Source organism: Cyanistes caeruleus, chromosome 5 (assembly GCF_971803275.1).
Source record: "Cyanistes caeruleus chromosome 5, bCyaCae1.hap1.1, whole genome shotgun sequence".
NCBI lineage: Eukaryota > Metazoa > Chordata > Aves > Passeriformes > Paridae > Cyanistes > Cyanistes caeruleus.
The window spans coordinates 37,263,279-37,285,417 of NC_141705.1; the positions used below are offsets into that span (position 1 = coordinate 37,263,279).

General features: G+C 36.9%; 1 long non-coding RNA gene across 7 annotated transcripts in view; it reads right to left on the bottom strand.

Moving 5' to 3' along the window:
- Positions 1–22,139, bottom strand: part of LOC111927909 (uncharacterized) — a 351,859-nt gene that overhangs the window by 201,621 nt on the left and 128,099 nt on the right. For 2 of the 7 annotated variants that reach the window (XR_015287188.1, XR_015287184.1), the window contains exon 4: positions 6,826–6,997. The exons of 2 other annotated variants lie outside the window; for them this stretch is intronic. This is a non-coding gene — a long non-coding RNA (uncharacterized LOC111927909). Of the gene's footprint in view, positions 1–6,825; positions 6,998–9,471; positions 9,532–10,936; positions 11,014–11,898; positions 12,015–22,139 lie in introns of those variants that run through there. 3 more of the 7 variants (XR_015287178.1, XR_015287186.1, XR_015287185.1) reach the window with 3 other exon arrangements.

Sequence of the window (22,139 nt, forward strand, 5' to 3'; positions counted from 1 at the left end):
CAAAGTCTGAAATCTTGTATGAATGGGTAAAACTTCTTTTTATTTCAACTGAAACAACGCATTCCCTGCTGAAGCTCCGGTGCTTTCCCCATGTCGAAAATTGGATACACACATGATCTGCAGCCAAGACTTGTAATAAAACAGCAGCGGCCCACTAAGACAAACAAGTTTTGTCCTCATCATTTGTGCTCTTTGAAGATAAAGGTTTGCTAGAGATTTAGTGTCAAAACTTTGATAGATGCCACTTGCACCAATCTATTTCAGCATACAGATGATGAGGAATTTCTTTTTTCTTGTATCTGTGAGCTGCAGTGAAGCAAAGAACCAGACCTGAGAACTTTAACAGTTCAAAGGAACTGACTGAAATAGCGCTCACAAAATCACCTCGATGCATACTCCTGCTGTGGAATGAATGTGTGAGCTAAGGCGTGGCTATTTGAAAAACAACAACAAAACACACTCCACCCTTTACCTGCTTGTCTGAAAGGTCAGAGGTGTGCACAGAAGGGCAGGCACAGAATTCTGTAACACTGACAATATCCTGCCTATCATCTCTTCCCTTTTGTTATTGAAAGGAATCTTCAACAATCCTACTCATCAGATGACAAGACAATTACTCTCAAAGGTCAGTACCAAGCCCTTCAGTTTAAACTACAGAAGACAGAGCAGCAAATTGCATCATTCAGAGCCACCAGTGTGAAACTCCAAAAAAAGACTGTATACTGGATGAGAAATGGAGTTCCCAAAGGCACCATGCCTATTTGATATGGTCTAGATAACAAAACTGGTACATTTCTATATACCATTCCTGTAGTTACAAAGCGGTTTACACTAAAAAGCAGTTTCTCATTAAATTGCTCACTATGGTATGTGAAAGGCTTGACTACCGAGCAAAAACTCCTTGCTCCATTAAATAATTCTCTCAAAGAGTTCTTCCCAACACTAAACAGTTGTACTCTTGACAGTTCCAAAAATTTCTAGGGCATTATTAATAAAGTAGCAGCACTCTGCATTCTGCATCACTGTGGTTTTTCTTTGAGTATTTTATCATTCCTTAGAGTCACGCTATCTTCACTAATACACACAATTTATGACATTTCTCAAAAGGAATAGCTTTCCTTCCTGAAAACAAAGTCTGCAGAAAGACATGCATTTTATTACAACAGTCATTTGTTTTATCCTCATTCATTCTCACTCATTCTTCTCTTCTTAATTCTCACTTATTCATCCTTCACCAAATAACAATTCTGTGCAGCTTTCTTTTCAGTAGAAACTTTTACCTGTTCAGTCCAGAAACAAGTTCTCAAACTCACTCTTTGTCCCGGATGTTTTATTCCTTGCTCTTGTTAAAATCTGAGGATTAGTGACAAACATACCGAAACACTTACAGAAAAGTAAAATTTCCTACCAAGACAAGTTTTAGTGCACTGCAGAGTGTTATCAAAGAAAAATGGTAAGTATTTTAAATTATAATAAATTATCTGACACAATACATTTAAAATTATAAGAATATGTAACAGAAAATATTTTAAATGTTGAGCATTTCAAAAGCAAGGAAGTGTGCAAAGGGGAAAATGTATCTTAACTGACTTATTTCATGACTGAGAGAGGAGCTGTAAATACAGCCTGGTGTTCTATCCATTGCAATGGCAAGGTTAAAAGCACAGAGAGCTGTAAAATACACACAAAGCAAATTGGCAATGCATTGGAGTAATTCTTTACTTGTTCTGAAATACTAGTCAACCAGGAATGACTGCTTTTAAGATTTATATCTGCAAATACTAGTATTTGTTCAAACCAAAAGTGGGAATGATTCAAGGATGGTTGCATCAGCATAATGCCATGTAAAATTATCACAGTCACAATAGCTTGGAACACCTGGAATATTAAGATTACTACTGAAGTGATTGTCATCTTTGGCATACAGAACAAAATTACAAAAAAACCAAAAAAATTAGGTTATTTCTTCATATTTTTGTTATACATTGACAAAAAAAAAAGTCCATTATAGAAACCAAGTGTAAAAACATTTTAATATTAAGCTTCAAAGGATGAAAATGACCCATGTAAAATAAAAAGAAGAAACAGAGGCAGCACACTGAAAGCCTGAATGTCTTCTAACTATAAATCATTACTGTAATAAAATCAACACACAGTAATCTAGCATTTTTCATTCATAAACTGCAAAATCTACAGAAAAGTTTTCTTAACTGATAACAATATAATTGTCTCATTAAACTAGATATGGAATACTTTGATTTTGAGGGCATTTAACGCTATTTTTAACATTAAAAGTGCTAGTTCTTCCTTGTAAGAAACAATATGCCAGCTTGGAGCCATAAACCAGGGATTACTATTAGCAAAATCACATATGCATCTTGCTGAGATGCAGGAGATTAAATTTAAGTGAAATAGAAACACACCCATATAATCCAATCAGACAAAGAAGGAATGTAAGAAGACCTGAGGACGTGTTACTGGTGGTTTATAAAGCCTTCCTGGTGATCACAGAAGATGAAACCACACTGCAGAAAAACAATAACCATTACTTCTATTAGCTGTGATTCCACCTGAAGGGCTGTGTGCTGCTCTGGTAATATTCACCGCCAGGCTGTAAAGAGTAGCATCAATGATAAGACTGAGAAGCTGATTTATGGGAAAAGATTAGGAGTTAAACACATGGAATTTTGCTATCTAATAGTGAAGAGTGAGCATGAGCATCCATGAATATTTGATAGATGAAACTTCTAAGGAGAAGGAAATCTATCTAGTGTGACACACAAGAAATAGAAGCAAAATCATGAAGAACAGAAGAGAAATTTTTGAAATAACTTTCTTATGGGGATCTTCCCTCTATTAAATAATTATACTGTGAAATTGCTTCAGACTATCACAGATAAAAGTTTCAAAAGCAGGATTCAATGAGCATTTTCACTTTGGCAGGGATACAGACTGGCTAATACAGCCATTTCTCCTAGGCTCCTGGATAACTCTGAACAAGTTTGAAGGGACAAGCAACAGTTGATGTGTCAAAGGCAATTGATCCACGACCTGTTCTACTGCCTTCTTACCTTTCCTTTCATATGCCTCTAACTACCCCAGTTGCTGTTCATGCTGACTCCCTTTAGAAGCCCATACACAGCTGCTGTTTCTACCCCCAACCTCTTAACAATGGACACAGACATTGCCACTAATATGTGGGACAGCACATGCATGTGTCCATCTGCAGAATAAATCAATGCACATGTGCTAAATCACTTCATAGCAATGACAGAGGCTTGCAAAACAGGAATGAAGAAAAAAGAAATCTACACACAATGACTGTGAGCCATAAGCACTGACTTGGTCCTTGATCACTTGATTGGCAAGAAGCCCATCAACACAAGTAGCAGTGATGTATTAATGCACCTTTTCTAGGCTTTTGATGCCTCCATGTGCATTTCCACATGAGCTGGATTCCAAACATAATGCAGAACTTGCATCACTCTTGTCCTAATGATGGACATGGTTCGTAGTACTGGGTATGTCACAAGCCAAGCACAGATAACTAGCAAAGACTGCATTTGGTGTTCATAGACAACTGTTCATAGCTTCTTCTAACAGAGCCTTTTTACCCCAATTGCAGCCATAGAAACCCTCATAATTCTTAGGCAAGTGTACATTGAAATTGTTCTTGGGAAAAGGCAGCTCTTGAGGAAGGTACAAGTACCCTGTCAAATCAGATTATTTGTTCAAACATCCTGGCTTTGTCACTCCTGATACATATAATGTTAGGGTAATGAGATATAGGAAAGCTTCCAAAAACATCCTGGTAGCACAGAGCCTCTGAAGAGAAATGTCTTTCAATTTGTTTCCTGCATCACTCAAAGAGACTTCTAAGAATGAACAGAAAAATAAGGGATAACTTATAATCAATATTAAAGTATGCCTACTTTTTCAAAAAAAGTACTCTAACTGCCTTATTAAAGAGTTAAGTCTTCTATAATTACTTACCCAAAGTGGCCCCCTTAAAAGCTTGTCTTCCCTAAGCTATGTTCAAAATATTTTGGTGGGTTTTTTCCTACTCACAGCAAACATTACTCTAAGAAAGTGGTCAGACACCTAAATAAATAAGCAATTTAAAAGGCAAAACCATTAAAGATATGACACTGCTGTTCAACTCAACTGGATGGCAACCATTTCCTCAAAAAGAACATTTTAAAGCCGATGTACACTTTGGCATGTAGCTACCTTCATATATGCTGACAGGTAGATATCCAATATACATACATATCAAATATACATAAGGAAATATCCAACACAGCAGTATTGGACTTCACTCACATTTCAGGTATTGAGATGTAAGCCTCTGAAATCAAGACAATTCCCTGGTGTTACAGGGTTTTCTAGTTTAATCTGGTCGCTCCTCATGCACATATCAAGTAGATATCATGGTGTTTCCAGATCTGTAATCTTACAAAATAGATACCATAATCCTGTTAGGATAGAATTTATACTATAAAATAAATGTGATACATGTGTATTACCTTAATATACAAATCAGTAATATGCACTATGAAAATTTATTGAATATAGATCTTTAGAAACCAATTCTAACAAAAAAATTAAGACATTTTAAAAAATTTAAAAGCAAAAAAATTTTTAAAAGTCATAACAATTTAAAATTTTGGCTTACTAAAGGGGCAAGAGACTTCAAGCTGAAAAATGTGTATACTTCAAAATTGCTAAGATCCACAGTGACACCAGAAAGTGATTCTACAAAAACAGACAGAAAATACTGGAAAGCCTATTGCCTCTCCCCCATCACTGTCTAATGGGTAGTCAGCTAGGGTGTTGTACAAATTCAGTTATTGAAGAAACTTGTGATGTATATTAGATATATAAAAATTTTTATGTACTGAAAAATAAATTTATGAGCCTTAGTGTCACAGTAGTTCAGCAAAGTAAATAATTCAGTAAACTTCAAGAAAAAAAAGGATATGAATAGCATCCAATGTCTACAGAAACACTGTACAAAACTTTTACAAAACTTGTAAAAGGATAACATATTTGACACAAAAACGAGTTTCCACTCATAGTTGATAGAAATTACAAGAACTATTAAGTTAGATGCTTTAAGTCTCAGATCCAAAACTTCTTAGGAAATCCATGGGGGTTTTTTCTTATGAGCTGCATTATAAGAACCAGAATACTAAATTAATTATTATTAATAAAGACACTTTCCTTAAGGTTTCCTATACTAAACAATTGTGAAGCACAATCCATCAGAAAAGGCATGCTTCTTTCCTGATGGGCTTAATCTTCATAGTTGTTTTATGCAGAACACTTAAAGCAAAAACACAGGCACTGTCTTTCCCCAGTATTAATGTGATACTGGATGGGAAAGAATATAGTCCTTTCATCATTTAAATTCTTCAGAAATTAAAATGGGGATAGGAAACAGGTGTCACTGGAAGAGAATTGTTTGATTTCCAATGGTTTATCATGCTTGAATTGTTCTCCTTCTAGCAGGATTTCTTCAGGCATTTTCCCTACAGGTATATAAAAATTATGATCAGGATCTCGGTGTCTGATTTGCCCCAGGGAAGAAAGTGAAGAGCAAAGTAGGTCTCTATCTTTATTTCTGCTTGGTTGAGATTATTTATACATTGTGCTAATCTGTTCATGTAGGAGAAACAGAATAGCAGTAGCAAGCATGCCCTTGGGTAAACCTAATGTTTGGAGAGCAGCAGGTCAGGAGGTTTATTGAAACATAACAGACAAGCTTTACGACCTTCCTTGAGTGTCAGGTATCTGAAAACTAAGTAACATTCGCATATAGGTCTACATTAAGCATAAAGACTCATGCTGTTTCACAACAGCCTAAAAACACTTTCTTTAGGCTGTATAGAGAAACTGAGGACCTTTCCCACTCCTTGCCAAACAGACTTTTCTTTCCAAGGCCAGAGTTACCAATATATGGGAGATAAGCTATAAATCAAATAATGGCTGTACACAGCTTCACCCATGTATTACAGTACTTTACGTGTCATGGTCAAGTGTTCAGTCAACATTTGCATTAACAGCATTACTCAAAATTGCCTAGGGACTTGCTAGTGTCACAGTGGTATCACTGAAATCATAGTCATAACAGGATTAGCATTTTTAATGACATCTAATTAAGTTCTATTTTTAAAAGCACAGCTCTTCCACCCAATTTCATTGCAAGAAAGATTCTTCAGCAGAGTGGGACCTACTTCCATGAATAAGTAATGACATTGAACAATAACCAAAGTACATTCCCCAAAGTTCTTTCACTGATGACTTCTTCTTTAGTTAAAGTTTCTTCTCAGTCAGATGAGTAAATTATAGACCAGTGCCATATAATAGATTTTTTTTTCCCCCTTATTCACCTAAGGTCAGGAAAACACTAAGTCCAAAGTGAAGAACCAAATACATCTCCCACTGCTATGTCAGTCAAGTGCAATTCTTGTTTTAAGAACTTTGCTTAATTTGCTCACCTATTTCTTTCCACTGTGATTACAGCTCTCATTTCTTGTAACTGGAAGTAAATTTCAGTTTTCTCTAACAATTAACAACTGAAACTCCTTAATGTCAAGACATGAAATGACAAGCCATTTTTGCTGCAAGTCTTTGTCGATAAGTCATATGATGGATTTCTGGTTTAAAGCACACAACACAGCCTTTCCTGAGTAGTCACTCTGAGGAACAAATGTCAGCTGCTCAATAAAACTGATCTAAACTACACAACTTTCACATGGTCATCTAAAACTAGTACATCCTTCTTGGAGCACCACTACTTTAAGAACTGCGATATAAGCATACCTTTGAGTATAGGCTCAGGTCTCCTGTCTTCATACAATGAAATGGATTTTGTCACAGATTTTACATCCATTTACCTATTTTTGAACCTTTACACCTTCAGAGGCAACTGCAAGTCAAAATCATCAACTCTGTCTGCTGGTAGAAAACAGGAAGAAAAAAGGCACAAGGCTTCCTAAGGGGTTAAAAAAAAAGGAGAAAATAATCACATTTAAGTGCAGTAATATTTCTTCCATTTCCCACTTCCAAACTGTGATCAGTTTGGAAAGGCTGACCTATATAAGCATCTATGCAGACAAATACCAAAGTAATAAGAAACAAGTCTACAGCCCTCTGCTCCTTGAATTCCAATGCAGGTTTAGGGCACTAGGTTACAAATTCTGTGAAACAGAGGTTTTCTTCACAGCTCCTGGAAAGTAGACATTGTACAGATAAGCAGGCTTCAAAGAATGGCACAGAGGGTGACTGAAGCTAGAGTCTTCATACATGCCATTCAAGAAAAAGTGCTTTAACAGCTGCTTCTTTCATAAAATTTATCCTTAATATAATTGTTTAAAGATTATAGACACTCTCTGGGGAATTTTACTGGCCAGAAATGCAAGGCATCTCTGCAATGCTAGTATTATTCTGATAGAAGATGACAGGGCAGGAGGATGTCTCTAAACTGGAGGGACATGGATTTAACAAATGGACCACTCAGTGGATAAGAAATTGACTGGATGGTTGCACAAAAAGAGTTGCAGTCAATGACTCAATGTCCGGGTAGTGATCAGTGACAGGTGTGGTCCTTCAGGGGTCAGTACTGAGACAGGTGACATTTTAACATGGCTGTCACTGACATACACAGTGGGATTGAGTGCATCCTCCAAGTTTGCCAACACCAAGCTGTGTGCTGCAGTTGGCACGCTGGAGGGAAGGAATTGCATCCAGAGAGGCCTGGGCACACTTAGAGGGGAGCCCATGAAGTTCAGCAAGACCAAGTACAAGGTCCTGCACCTGGATTAGGATAATCCCACTCACAAATACAGGCTGGGTGGAGAAAGGATTGAGCCCTAGCAAGAAGGACTTGGGGGTATTGGATGACAAGAATATTGGCATGAAAGAGCAATACGTGTCTGCAGCCCAGAAAGCCAGCTGTGTCCTGAGCCACATCAAAACCATCATGGCCAGCAGCTAAAGGGAGATGATTCTCCCCCTCTACTCTACTCCCATGGGTCTCTACCTGGAGTGCTGCATCCAGCTCTGGAACCCACAGAAAGAGGACATGGACTTAATGCAAGTACAGAGAATGGACACAAAAATTATTAGAAGGCTAGAACATCTCTTCTATGAAGACAGGCTGAGAGAGCTGGGGTTGTTTGGCTAGAAGAAACCTTCAGGGAGATATTTCAGTAGCCTTCCTGTACTTAGGGATTGTCTATAGGAGAGCTGGAGAGAGACTTTTTACAAGGTCATGCAGTGATGGTATATGGAGAAATAGCTTCAAACTGACAGAGAGTAAAAGGTTTAGATTCAATATTAAGAAGTAATTCTTTATTGTGAAGTTGATGAGGCACTGGAACAGTTTTCCCAGAGAAGTTGTGGAGGCCCTGGATGTATTGGACAGGGCTTTAAACAACCTGGTCTAGCAGAAGGTGTCCCTGCCCATGGCACCCCCCAAACTAGATTGTCTTGAAGGGTCTTCCAACCCAAACCATTCTATAATGTTTATCTAGCAAAATGAAGAGGCACAAAGGTTCTACTCCAGCAGAGTTTGAGGTTTCTTCATATAGTCAATATGTTTCTATTTGAAATGATGGTTTTGTTTAAAAGGGTATGGCTAAAGCATGTGCAGGAGCAGGTGAATACTGATCCTGCAAGTCCTTGACTATAAACCACAAACCTCCAATTAACTTCAGCAGTGTAGTGCAAAGCACACTGTTTTTAATGATTTATTTCTCTTACAACCAAAACTAACAAGGGATAACATGCAGATCCCTGTGTATCATCAAAAGTATTTAAGGGGAAACCGCACGTAAGATTATAATTTAGGTCACTTCAAATACATTTTATACATGACATTCCTTACTTGGAGAATTTAAAAAAATCAGATGGAACCTGTAGGACTTGCAAAATCTATGCATGGAGTTCTTTTCTGTCCAAGTAGGTATGATCGTAATATGAAGTATATAAACAGAACTGATTATATTATACAGGCAAATAAAATTATATCAATGCAAAACTTACTGTACACTTTTTTTCCCATTACAAAGACAAGGTTGCTCTGCTCTATATTTTGTAAAATACTTGCCCTGAGAAATGTCAGGATATGCCTCAAGTCTGATACTAATTTTCAGGAGGTGCAGTACCACAACTTAAAACCATATCTTAAAATCCAAATACTTCCAAAGAATCAAACAGTTGTAATTGAAGTAGGAGAAAAGGGCTCAGAGTATGCTGACATTTTAATTTCAGGGAAAGAAGAGATTCACTCAACAGCATGATTAGCTGCAAATTTTCTGACCTTATCAGAGCCTTAAAACCCAATTATGCACCCAGTTATACTATGTTGGTGTTAGTCCCCTGGTAACACAGATATTCTTTGTGTCAAAGTTAGGAATCTCAAAACAAGCTACATGAGCCTGTGACATTTAAGGTTTCAGAACTCACTTGTGGAATTTACAAATGCTCACATGCTTCTGTATATGGAGAGTGTCCTTCCACAGGAGTCTATTCAAAACAAAATTTGCATTCAGTCACATTAACTCATTATCAGAAGGAATTAGCAATTTAGAATTAACTAAGCTTAGATACTTTAGACTCAATTTGACCAAAGTGAACCTCTTTTGAACAACTTAAAAATCAACTAGAAATGTTACAATATTGTTCTCTGAAACCAAAAATAGGATAACCACTATCATCATTCTCCTGTCAAAAAATAACTGTGGTTCTGAGCAGACCAGGTAGCACTTTTGTGAAATTATTATGTTTGTGATTCTCATAATGCTTTATTTACTTGTCCCTGACTTCTCTTTAATTCCATTATCTGTGGAAAAATATTTTCTTATAATGAGTAAATTGAGTTTTTGAATAATGAAGACTAGTGAAGATGTAAGGGAGGAAGTCATATGGAGCTACAGCAGTAATTGAAGAGTCTCTTCGTAGAGACAGGTTTTTCTCCTGAAATACTACTTGCTGAATATACTACCTTCTGTGCTGACAAAAATGAACAAAGCCCCTCTGCAGAGTGTTGTAATTTTGTGACTCCTGGAAGTAGCTGAGCAGCTGCTACCCTCATTAAATTAAAGACAGTAGCAACATGCAATTGATCTTAATTTGTACAGTGATGAGCTCTGAATAGATTTCTAATTGTCCTAGTAGACAATGATTTTATGTTTCTCCTGTGATTCTTCATTTCTTCCCTAATCTTGTGACAGACATGAAGCACAGGAAATTTCCACCCTAGAATGTGGTACCACCTAGAATATAAATTCAGTCTGTTTTATTTTTATTTTCTATAGAAAGAACACCCATGAAGAAGGAGAAACGTGTCCACTGTTTTCATAATACTACATTCACAACTCAAAAGCGCAAATTCCTTTTGACTGCAGCCACCTGTACTATGCCTCATGCATAGAGGCATGAGATATATTTTTTTGGTATTGCACATTACAGATTAGTGTAATTTATCACAGACAAGTGACCTATTCATATATCTAACACAATGAGACTGTGAGCATCTTGCTTTCAAATAAGGTGAAAAAACAGCTGTGAATAATGCAATTGGCAGGTAAACAGGTGTTCCGACATAAGAGGCATATTCTTCTGAAGATATTATAGATATTATTCAGAATATATTCTGGGTTAAATGTGACATATTAAGCCAATTCCTATCAGTTTCGTTTGCATAGGGATTTTATCACCATGATGCCTGCCTCAAAAAATGCTCAACATGTACACCATGTATTCATCAGAAAGCAGAAGATTGAGAAGGAAAGGGAAAGAAATAGTTCCCATTTAGTAGTGTTTGTAGCAATATACTTCCATCCATGTGCAACATGAAAATGGTAGAGTCATCGGGATTCAAAGAGTAGCAAGAGAATGCAACTGTTCAAAGTCCTCATGTAAAACTTACATCAATGTCATAAACCCTTTGCCACGCTGACTTGCAGCCATCTCCAAGGAATACGATGACAATCACACTGAGCCCATCTGTGCACAGAACAGATAATGGAAGAGGGATGAATGGTTTTGCCCTTAGAAGCAGAAAAAAGTCTTCAGGCTTAAGAGGCACAGGTGCACCAAATCAAATATTAATTGAATTTAGGTACTTTGGTCTTTTCAAGGGCCTACACATAGAAATGCTTTCAACTGTGGTGCTCAATTTTTTAGCATCTTGAAACTACAATAAATTACATGAGCCCTGAGGGGATTTTCTGTTTGTCCCTTAACAACACAGGTGGCAATTGCAAATATAGAGAGAGGATTAGCAAATCTCACACAGACCAGACCTTTGAAAAAGCAAAATAGATGCCTTTACTCTAAACCCACTTGGGAGTGCAATTCAGACATCTTGATTTCACATTGCTGAAAAAAAAGTGGCCTCCCCCATTTCTAAATTCACAATCTTTAATTGTGTATAATGCTTTGAAACAGTTCAAAAAAAAAAAAAAATCCATGCAACTCTCTTCATTTGCAGTACAGCTGGCAGGTGGTCTAGCTACTCAGCTGCTACAAAAATACAGCTTAGGGAATCTTTCTTACCCACCAATCGCTACAAAATGCAAAACTCTTCAGTTGAAGCTGTTTCAGTTTAGAAGGAAATAATAGCTTCCACGAGACTAAACCTAGAAATACATACCCCAGACCTACTGAAAAGGGCAACAAGCTGGATTCCAGTTCCTGCTTCAGTGCATGCTTGTGTTTCACTAACGAGGATCTGTATAACCCTCCATCCACAAACAATAACAGACATCCAGTCTGTGCACAACAAATTATACTATTTAGATAGGAGCAGCTTCAAACTGAAAAAATACCCCAAACACACCCCAAAATCACCAACCATCTGTAGTTTCACAATTAGGAACTTCCACTGACAAAGATTCTGTCTTCCCATATTCCAGAAAGTACTACTGCTTGCCAGGTAGTTTCACAGAGAGAAGTGTGGGTTCTGAACTACAGCAAAAACACCCTGCCACAATCTGGAGCTAGGCAGCCCTACAAGGTAAGCATCCTATTAAGTACCAAGGGCAGAAATGCAGCTGTTAGTCATTTAATCAGAAGTTTGTACACCAGGACCCCATACTTATAAGCAGAACCTTCCCCACACATTGAACAGGGTACTTGTGTGTCCAGTTTGAGATAGTGAATGCCAGACGGAAGCATGAAGCTCTAAATTATGTTACTAAAATTTTATTATGATAAGGGTTGTGACAATTCACTCCTCTCAAAGTTGAATGAAGCTTTTCTTTCTTTCTTTCTTTTTTTCAGTATTTTAGAAATGCTGAAATATTACCAAGTAGCCAAGAACAAGCCTCATGATGTTATTTTCCTCAAAGGACTCAGTAAAAGCAGAAACAATGCCAGAAACAATAATCAAATGTCTGGAGATTAGAATATCCTATAGTACCTGTAACAAGTGAAGTTATGGATTTGGTGGAAAAAAAAATCATTTAAAAATAAATGGCAATGTTGAATGAGATCAGTATGAATGTTCTTGGAAATAAGTTCCATTACCCAAGAATCACAAATTAGGGGCATCTTACCATCTCTGGCTCCAAATCAGGAAGATCTGGTTTTAAACTAACCATCAAGATACAAGAAAATATATGACTTAATCAGAAATCAGATAAAACCAGAATTTTTCTAGTCAAGTCATTGCATCAATCTTCTGTAAAGCATCAAGAGCTTTTCTCTCACTGTGAACAAGCCATTGTTTTGACAACCTTTTTAGACATGCTGAGAAGATTTTAAATAGCAAGGACATTTTAATTGTGGATGACATGAATCAACTGTGTGAAAGAACAGCTGCATCTGCAGATGACATGAAGAAAAGCGTGATCTGGATGCAAAGGAGGGTAAAACAGTCTTTTATTGTACATTTATTATTTTTTTGCAAGTTCTACTGAAATTTTACAGAAAGTTTTACCAAAAGAAAATAAGATGCTAGGGACAAAGCTATTTCATGTGCATCTAGAGCCTATGCTAACCTTCTTTCAAAGATTGTCTAAAAAAAATGGGTATTTTCTGTTCACTGAAGCACACTGCTTCCCTGAAGCTGGGGATGAGAGAGCTCAGTGTTAAATTACTCTGATTTCATGAGTCTAAAAACTGAGCCTTCTCATTTTAAGTTTTATAACTAGAAGAAAAACACTGGAGCACAAACAGCTATGAAACTCAGTCTTTGCAGCTTAGGCATATTTTAATTATTCTTGTAGGATTATTACTTGTGTCTTATACAAAAGCTCTCAAATGCAGGAGGAGGCCTCAAGAATTTAGACAGAAATTGAGCTACAAAACATACCTTGAACACAAGGACTGACATCCAGCCTCTGGCATGCTGCCATCAATAGTAATTACTGCTTGGTACTACAGATACCACAACAAATGCAAAACAGGAAGGCAGTGTATGCACTCCAGCTAATACTTGGTGCTGTGTACACTGTTGTTCTAGCCACTGCAAACACTATTCTCTCCTAGGCAAAGAAGTGACATAAGGCCACCATTTCCCATCTTTAAAAAGTTACTAAGACACAGGAAAGGAATATAAGATCTTTAAAAGTTACTCTTGAGTGTACTACACTGCAATCAATTTATAAAACAGTGAGAGCACTTCAAACTTGAAAACTCATCACTTCCAGTTCAGTCTAGACTGAGAGCTGACCATGATAAAGCCAACAATTGTCTAGTGAATGAAAGCAATATAACCCAGTTCAAAGGGATGAAAAGAAACGTAACTCAAAGCTGTTTTAAATTTAAACTACCAGATAAAGTTCATAGAAGCTTAAAAGGAGGGAAAACCCTTCAGAAAACTCCAAGACTTCACCAGGACAGAAGTGTTTTTGGTGGTTTTTCCTGACCCAAGATATTGCTAAAAAGTCAGCCCATAAGGTTGACAAATTCAATATACATAAATGGCAAAATAGGCCAATGGCAGATTTTTGAGGAGAAAAATATAAAATATCTCCAGAGTGAAAGGAAAGAATTTTCAAAATAAGTTATAACAAATAATTTCATTAAGATGATGGAGTTTATCCTCTTTTCTTTTGGAAATTTTCAAAATATTCTTACACATCACTCAAATATCAAAGTATTTTCATATAACACTGGATTCTCCACACAGCAACAGCCATTAAGTAAGCCAGCATTTTAATAATTTTATTTATTGAAACCTTACTGCCAGTTTTGCATGAACCTGTAAAACCAAGATTATACCGAGACAGAGAAAAAAAAACAATTGACAATCAGGCAAAGGAGACCTTCTCTATGGAAAGCAGAGACTAACATGGCTGATAATACATATGTATAGGACCACAGTTGGCTCATCTTCTAGGGATACTGAAAAATAGAGAAATAAACAACTGACAGGGCAATAGCAGAAAATCACTTTCTGTACTGTTACGAAAGTCTTGTTTAAAATGTTCAAAATACAATCAGCTCCTAAATTAATTCAGCCTGGCACAAGTGATCTATAATCAGTTTACAAGTAATTATCAAACTGAGAAAAATATGCTACTCTCACAATCTGTATGCATACTATTTAGCAACCAACAATCTTCATGAGCTATCAAGATCAAATTTTCAAAGCAGCTTCTTCCAATGTCAACAGATTTTTTAACTTGAAATTTAGTTTCCAGTGCAAATCTAAACACCCTTTTCCAGCTATGCACTCATATGGAAAATACAGATAGGAAAGAGACTTAAATTTACACTTTCTGCAATTTCTTCTCATGGGATGAAATGCTGTGGATACAAATTATGGGGAGAAAATTACTAGATTAGATCTCAGATCTCTGAATATTTAGCACCATAATATTCTCTGCCTTGAAACTATTATTTGCAGGTTGGGGAAAGAAGCTTCTGCCTTAAACTGTAAGAAAATTCCCCTAAGGAAGGGCAATTGTGTCTAAAAACTGCTTCCACCAAGGCTAGTCCTATCAGCGCCTTAATGCAGGGGTGAAAATCCTATTAGTTGGCTTATGCCTTTCAGAGCTTCAAAAGGTATCCTTTGAAGCTGAAAAAAACTTTTGAAGTGACCAGTTATGCAAAAAACCTTTTTAAATGACTTATGCAATTATTATTATGCAATTCTGCATTCTTCCAGATATTCTGTAAATAGGGAAATGATCAAAGATGCACAGGGACCTGAAAAACATGCCAGTGAAGTTAAGGCTTTTCCCATTTCTGCTTCAATACAATTGCTTTGCTAAGTAAGCAGGAGCATTCAACTGAACAGCTTCCCTCTGAACCATCCAGCACTTCACAGCACATTTTCAGGCATTAAGCCCCCACCAACTTTAATACCCCACAGATTTTAAGACATTTCTGCTGCTTTCTGCAAGATTCACTTAATTTTCAGTACTAGAATTATAAAGTATGCTCGCTGCTCCTGCAAGAGACAAAGAATAATTAGAACTGGTCAGGCTTTCAGTTTGCCTCAGTGATATTTAGCCATATCTGTAAATTTCATGGTGAAGCATACTGAAATATTATGTAACCAAGTCTCTCCCTTTATCTACTAAGAGCAAAAAAACCCAAAATATATCAAAATCTGTAACCATCTAATAATAAATGAAATAAACAGCCACCAAAACAAGAAGGGAGATTTGGGAGGGTAGAGTGGGGGATGTTAAAATTTTAAGTTTCACATGAAGCTAAGTTCAAAATTTTGATGCATCTTTATCCAAATCAAAGACTTCATTTGACACAATACCAGTAGATTATGAGGTAGATTATGAAAATCATGTCTCAAGTAGGTAATTCAGAAAACTTTTAGAAAACTCCAGAAACACCTAAATAAGTATGAAAGCAGGGTATAGGAGATATTATCATTAATAGATCAATGAATGGTAACATTTATACTTTGAAGCTGTTGTTAATTTTCATTCTGAGTGAGAAAAATATTGGAAAGCATTTGACAAACTCATTTATTAAACAAAAGTAAAAGTATCTTACACATTATATTCCTCTCACCTCCAGCATTCACTTTTTTTTTTTCCATTCAGTGTTGGCCACAATCCAGATATCTAAATGGAAATGTTTACAGTCCTTCCACTCTTACAGGCTGGTATACACAATATTGGTCTTCCCCCCTCCACCCCCAAAAAGTAAAGCTCAGCTACCAAATTTTCTCAAGAGTATTTCACCACCTCTAGATGATGTAGTGCCAAGACACTCATGTCACAGAAGTCAGAACTGCCAAAGGAACAAACAGTGGGGGAAGACTTGAGCCATGCCATAAGGAAATCCTCAAAGTATGTATAACACACCACAGCCCTGGAAGCCTCAGCAGCTGCAACACTTTCCATTAAAATAACAGAGATTAAAAATCCTGATATTTTACCAAACTTGGCAAGTCTAAGGTCCAACAACAGATATCCAGTACGGCACCTCTACAGTCTTCCAGAGACAGGCAGGAATCAGACACATGCTTCCTTCTTGGAATCATGGGGGATTTGCAGCATGCAGTAGAGAAAACTTCAAAGCTCCTTCAGTCTGGCAGTTTAGTTTTCTAGTGACTTGAAAAAATAATCACAAATCCCTGAGACCCATAGAAAATACATTATACCATGGAACACGATAGATGTAAAGAACATGTGGGCAAATCCCAAGAACACTCAGTATGGTGATTAGTTTCCTAAAGAATACTTTTATATACTTGTATCACCTGTGGTAGGTGTAGTCAGAGCAGAGCCAGTATCTGTTGAAGTTAACGTGCTTGTCCTGTTCCTAACACTAGTCAAGTTTTCTAAAATATTACTGCAAGTTTCAGCCTGGAGACCTGCATGGGAAATATCTGGCTTTCCTAAAAGCAAAAGTACATTCATTTAGATCCTAATTCCAGCTACTTCAGGGAAGCACAGAACATGCATCAATCTTTCCAAACACCTACTTGTCTCACCTATGTGATAATCACTCCCAAGAGCTCCTGCACACCACAGGAACAAAGAATTTCCCTAAATTCATATGAAAAATTAGAGTCTTGATTCAAAATTCATAGAATCCCAAGGACACTCTCACAAACACAGCTCATCATTCATAGGCAATATTGCCCGACAAAATCTATCTATAAGAATTGGCAATAGACTATTCCCTCTTTCTTTCTCCCCAGTTCCATGATAAAGATATGGCATTAGCCAGAATTACTCTAAAAATATGGCCTGGGTGTATAAACAGTTACTTCAATGCCTCAGTGAAATTAAGGAAATCAGACATATTCTATGATGAAGATTAACTGTTTTATTGTCATCTATTGAATTTGCCTTATAAATGTTCTTGTTTTCCAGATTTAATTCAATCATTCCACAGTTCATCTTACTTGTACCAATTTCTGCTTCAGTTTCAGTAATTAATCGGACTAATTTATATAACTTAATTCCTGAGAAGTTAACTTTTGCAGTTTAATTGATGACAGCTTTAGAAAAAAGCACTTTCTAAACCCATTTTTAAAACAGTGATTTATAGCCTTAATGCCATACAAACAAAAGACAAAACAAAAGCAACTGCAGAGCTAAGAGCTTTTGGTGAATGCTAAAAGGCCATTAAAATGCTGTTCATAGTCTATATGATACAGTCAATTTTATCATTCTTTCTGTGAATGCAATTGCTTCCGCTGAATGTGCTGACAGGGAGGTACAAGTCCACAGATAGTTGGTGCTTGCAGAACTGTTTATCATTTTTAAATTTAGTGGTGTATGAAAAAATACAGAAAACAAGTGTGATTTGCAAACTGAGATCATAAAAATGAACTTGGCTCAGACTGTCTCTTTGAGGATTTTGAATCATGGCCCAGATAAGCCACAAGGAAAAGGGATGAGAAATTTGTCTGGAACACAAACGCTGAAGTACAAAATACGTTAAACAATGATAGCACAATCAAGACTCACCTGACACAGGAATAAAGCTATTTCACAAAGTGAAAGTGAGGAGTTCAACATCAGAAGAGACTGGATGTACTATTTAAAAACAATATAAAATTATCTCTCATAGAACTTTTATTATTTGATGACAAATTAATATAACCTTATTCAATCATAATCTGTCATCTTTAAAGGAGAATTTTCCAAGATTACCAGACCTGTAGAACTCATGATTTTGCTTTCATCTGTCTTGATATTCCAACAGATAATACGTCATTCTGATTGTCCTATGAAAGTTACATTATGCATTACAGCATTAGACATAGAAGCAGCAAAACACTTCGTCACTGCCTAAGGAAGAGTTCATTTAAAAAAAAACAAAAACAAAAAACCCATGACCTCATGTAGACAATAAAATATAACCTGGTTATGACCCAAAAATCTTGGTTAAGGATCTCCTCTGAAAAGAGAAGAGAAATTTGGTTTGCTTTAACTAAGAAGCTGTTCCATGTAATATGAAAGAGAATGATACAAAAGAAACTGAGACAATTTCAAGGAATCAATGAGAGAGCTGTAGGTACAAAAGAAAAGCATGACAGAGAAACAAGGGTCTGAGGAACAAAGAGGAAAAAGAAGAAAAAAATTGAGATGGTGCCCAAAGATCCCACAGTTCTTCAGCATTCAGGCAGATATTAATGTACTTCATGAGGAAGGATCACCTTGACCACCTGCATGGAAAGAAGCCCAAGAATCTGCACAACAATGCTTATTTTTCACTCTCAGAATTGCAGGGCTCAGCATTTGCTTGAATAAGGATTACAGAGTAGAAAAATATGCCATAATCAAAACAGACTTTACTTTACTTTACTTCAACCTGAATTAACAAATGAGCATTATAAGAACAAGAGCACATTTAGAAATTTCATTGGGAAAGAGCAGCCACATGCAGAAATTGTCAAGAGGAGAAACTCAGGTTTTAAGCACGTTAAAAGAAAATATCAAAATATTAAGAAGATATTCTCATTTGAAAGAGAAAAGGAAAAAAAAAAAAAGAAAAAAAAAGAGATATGGTCTGAGGAAAAAATACTCCTGGAATATCCCATAAGTGAATAGCAGTCACCCTCTGAGTTCTCCCCATTCCTGCCTAGTTAGGGTTTTTTCTTTCTTCAAGGACATTGAATAACATTTAACCTTTTCTAGAGATTAACCTCTTGTCAACTTTACAGAGACTCTTTATAGTAAAGAACAGACTGCAGTTTCTGGAGCTTCTATCTAAGGTTTGAATCTCAAAGGCATTGGCCAACAACAAGGGCAGTATAATATTCCCAACACAGTAATGTAATATGTCAAAGCAACATGCTAGAACTTGGGAAAAACCACTAGGGAAGTTAGGCAGAAAATGGAGTTGGTCCATTTAATAAGTCTCTACAAATGAGAAATAAGCTTTTTCAACAAGTTTTCCAAAATTTTTTAAGAGTCCTAGTTACATGCAACTATTATGAGATATATTGAGCTAAGTCTGCATATTATGGGATACATAACACAGGAGAAAATTTTTATTCTTCAAAGGCAAAGGCTACATCAGGCAATCTCCCCAGATTCCCTGTCTATTCAGAGTGACAGAAGCACCTTCTGGCTGTTTTAGGAATTCTGTATGATCTCTGGAGCCATGTAATGACTGAAGGCAGATAAGTCCTTTAAGACTGATTGGTATGAAGGTCTTGCTTATCCACACCTGCTCTAATAACACATGTAGACATATGTTCTCAGAAGTGATAATTTTCTTTTTACTACAGATTTGATTTGAACATGAAGAAATATAGCTCTAAAGAACAAAACCTAATGGAACAGAAGCATAATTATATTGCCATTGCTGAATGTAAAATTTGGCTTGCAATAGGATACAAAAAAATAGTCTAAACTATGCTTTAATGTTTATAAAAGCAAGGCCAGAAATTAAAATTTAATAGATAAATTCCCAACTTACTCTCATGACAAAAGGCCAAATTTTAATCAAGAATTAACAACAAAAATGTATCTTCATCAGTTTGAAGATAACTATATAGAAATCCAACAAATTCTTTCATGTTGAATAGACAAACTTCAAAATAGAGAAACACATCTCTAGTACCGTTTGTCACTGCACCTGAAAAGCACATTTTTTCCAGGCAATGACAGGAATGAAGCAACAATTTCACTTTTCCATTATCTCATTTCACCTTTAGAATCATTCCTTTTTCCATGCCACATTTGCACCAGACAAACATGTGACCTTGCAAAGAACAGAGGAATATGCAAGGCCAGGGGAGAAAAACACTTTTGCTTCCACTAAATGAAAATGGATAACAAAGGTTGAGCCCTGGGAATAACATATGTCACAAATAATAGGGAGCACCCGCTTCCTGGGAGATTTACACAATAGAGTTCACATGTCAGCAACTGTTTGCCTATAATATAAATTCAAATTGACAAGACTAAGGTATTATGGAACAGCATTTATCTTAAGATTGTCAGGAGAAGTCATTTAATTTCTTATGATTCATTTCATTTATACGTTAGTGTATTAACTGGATACATTATTGATCTTTGCACCATCCAATTTCAGCTTCTACAGCATGGGCAAAGTGATCCAAAAAATATCACTCCTCCTTTGTTTTTTGGGGTTTTTTTGAAGCACAGGAATGTCTGATTAATGTCTAAGGCAAACATCTCACTGGATTAGACATCTTGTTAAAGGAACACATTCTGAAACAAGCAACTGCTTTTGAGGAATATGTTAGTGCAAAAGTCAGCATTTCTTAGAATATCTAGAAAACTGTTGTTCTAGATACTGTGCTGTCCCCTTTGCTAGATTGGATAAAAAGGCAATGATGAAGCAATGATGATAGTCTTTGTACACTCAAAAAAAAAAAAAAAAACAAGAAAGGAGAATGAAAAAGGTTGTCAATCAGAGCAAGACTGCTACATTTCTGGGTGCCACCACCCTTCAGGCAGAGAGGGCTGCTTCAAACATATTCAAGCCACAGCTGTCACTCTGCAGAGCCACACATCTTCCACTCTAAGACAGTATCATTTGACAGCTGCTACAAATATTATGAATATCACGGATATCCTGTTATTTTCATCTGACAGTCTCTGAAGTGTAAGGAGCTAGCCATTACCAAAAAAAAGGAAAAAGGGTATGCGTGTGTGTAACAACATCAAGAGCAGCAGAAAGCATATCAGGACGTCCTCCTAAACACTGAGATGGTCAGCATACTAGGCATACTAGGATACTGTTTAATTTTATTCAGATAGGCAGCAGGATTTGTAACTGCGAATCAATCTTCAATCTTCCTTAAGCCCTCTCCCATTCTAGGAATGCATTGAATTTAAAACCCTGGAAAAAGATACTATAAACATGTTTTACTGTGCTGTTGCTTAGAGTGGAGAGGAGCAAATGGAGCATTCTACTTCTTTTGCAGCAGCTCTGATTAGGCCCAGCAAGATCAGGGTCCCATTGAAAAAGGCTCAACATAAAAGAAGAATAGAAATGTTACTTTCCCAGGAGCTTACAGTAAAGACAGACAGAAGTCAAGAAATCACTCAAGTAATCTGCAAACCAAAGAACAACTAACTTCACATCTCTTCCACTAATTGTCTCCAGAGCCAGAGCCAACACACTCCTAGCAGTTTTAGCTTCCCGCAGGAGAACCAGATACTTCTGATGTCTGCAGTAATTGTGTCAGTGGATGTTCACATCCTAGAATCAAACTGTTCTGTACTGCTGAGATCTTCCTGATCTCAGTGACTGTTACACTCCAGTGATGGCTTGCTGAACACAGGGTGTTCTGCAAACATAAAGGTGCTGCCAAAGTCAGCATTTTTCCTGGGGAAGGCAGCCCTTAACAGAAACAATTTGCTTCTAATGTTTAAAATGGCTGATCTCACACTTCTCCATTTTCCGGCCTTATGCGATTTTCTCATAGCCAGCCGTTCCAATTCGTCACAATAAAATTCCCACCTTCACATCGTGAGGCTATTTTGACAGCGCCACTCGCCAGTACGGTCGCCCCCAACCCGCAAGAAGCATTACCGGCAGAAATTTAACCCGTTCACTGAAACGCGGGTAGCCATGCTGTTCAGGCAGGACTCTTAATCAGAACTCCAAATTACAGCCCAATAAAAGATGCCAATATGATTTTAGCTGGAATTGCTCCTCCAGAGCTGCCGGCACACGCGGTGCTCACGCTCCCCCCTGCGGCCGCCGGGCGCCGCTGC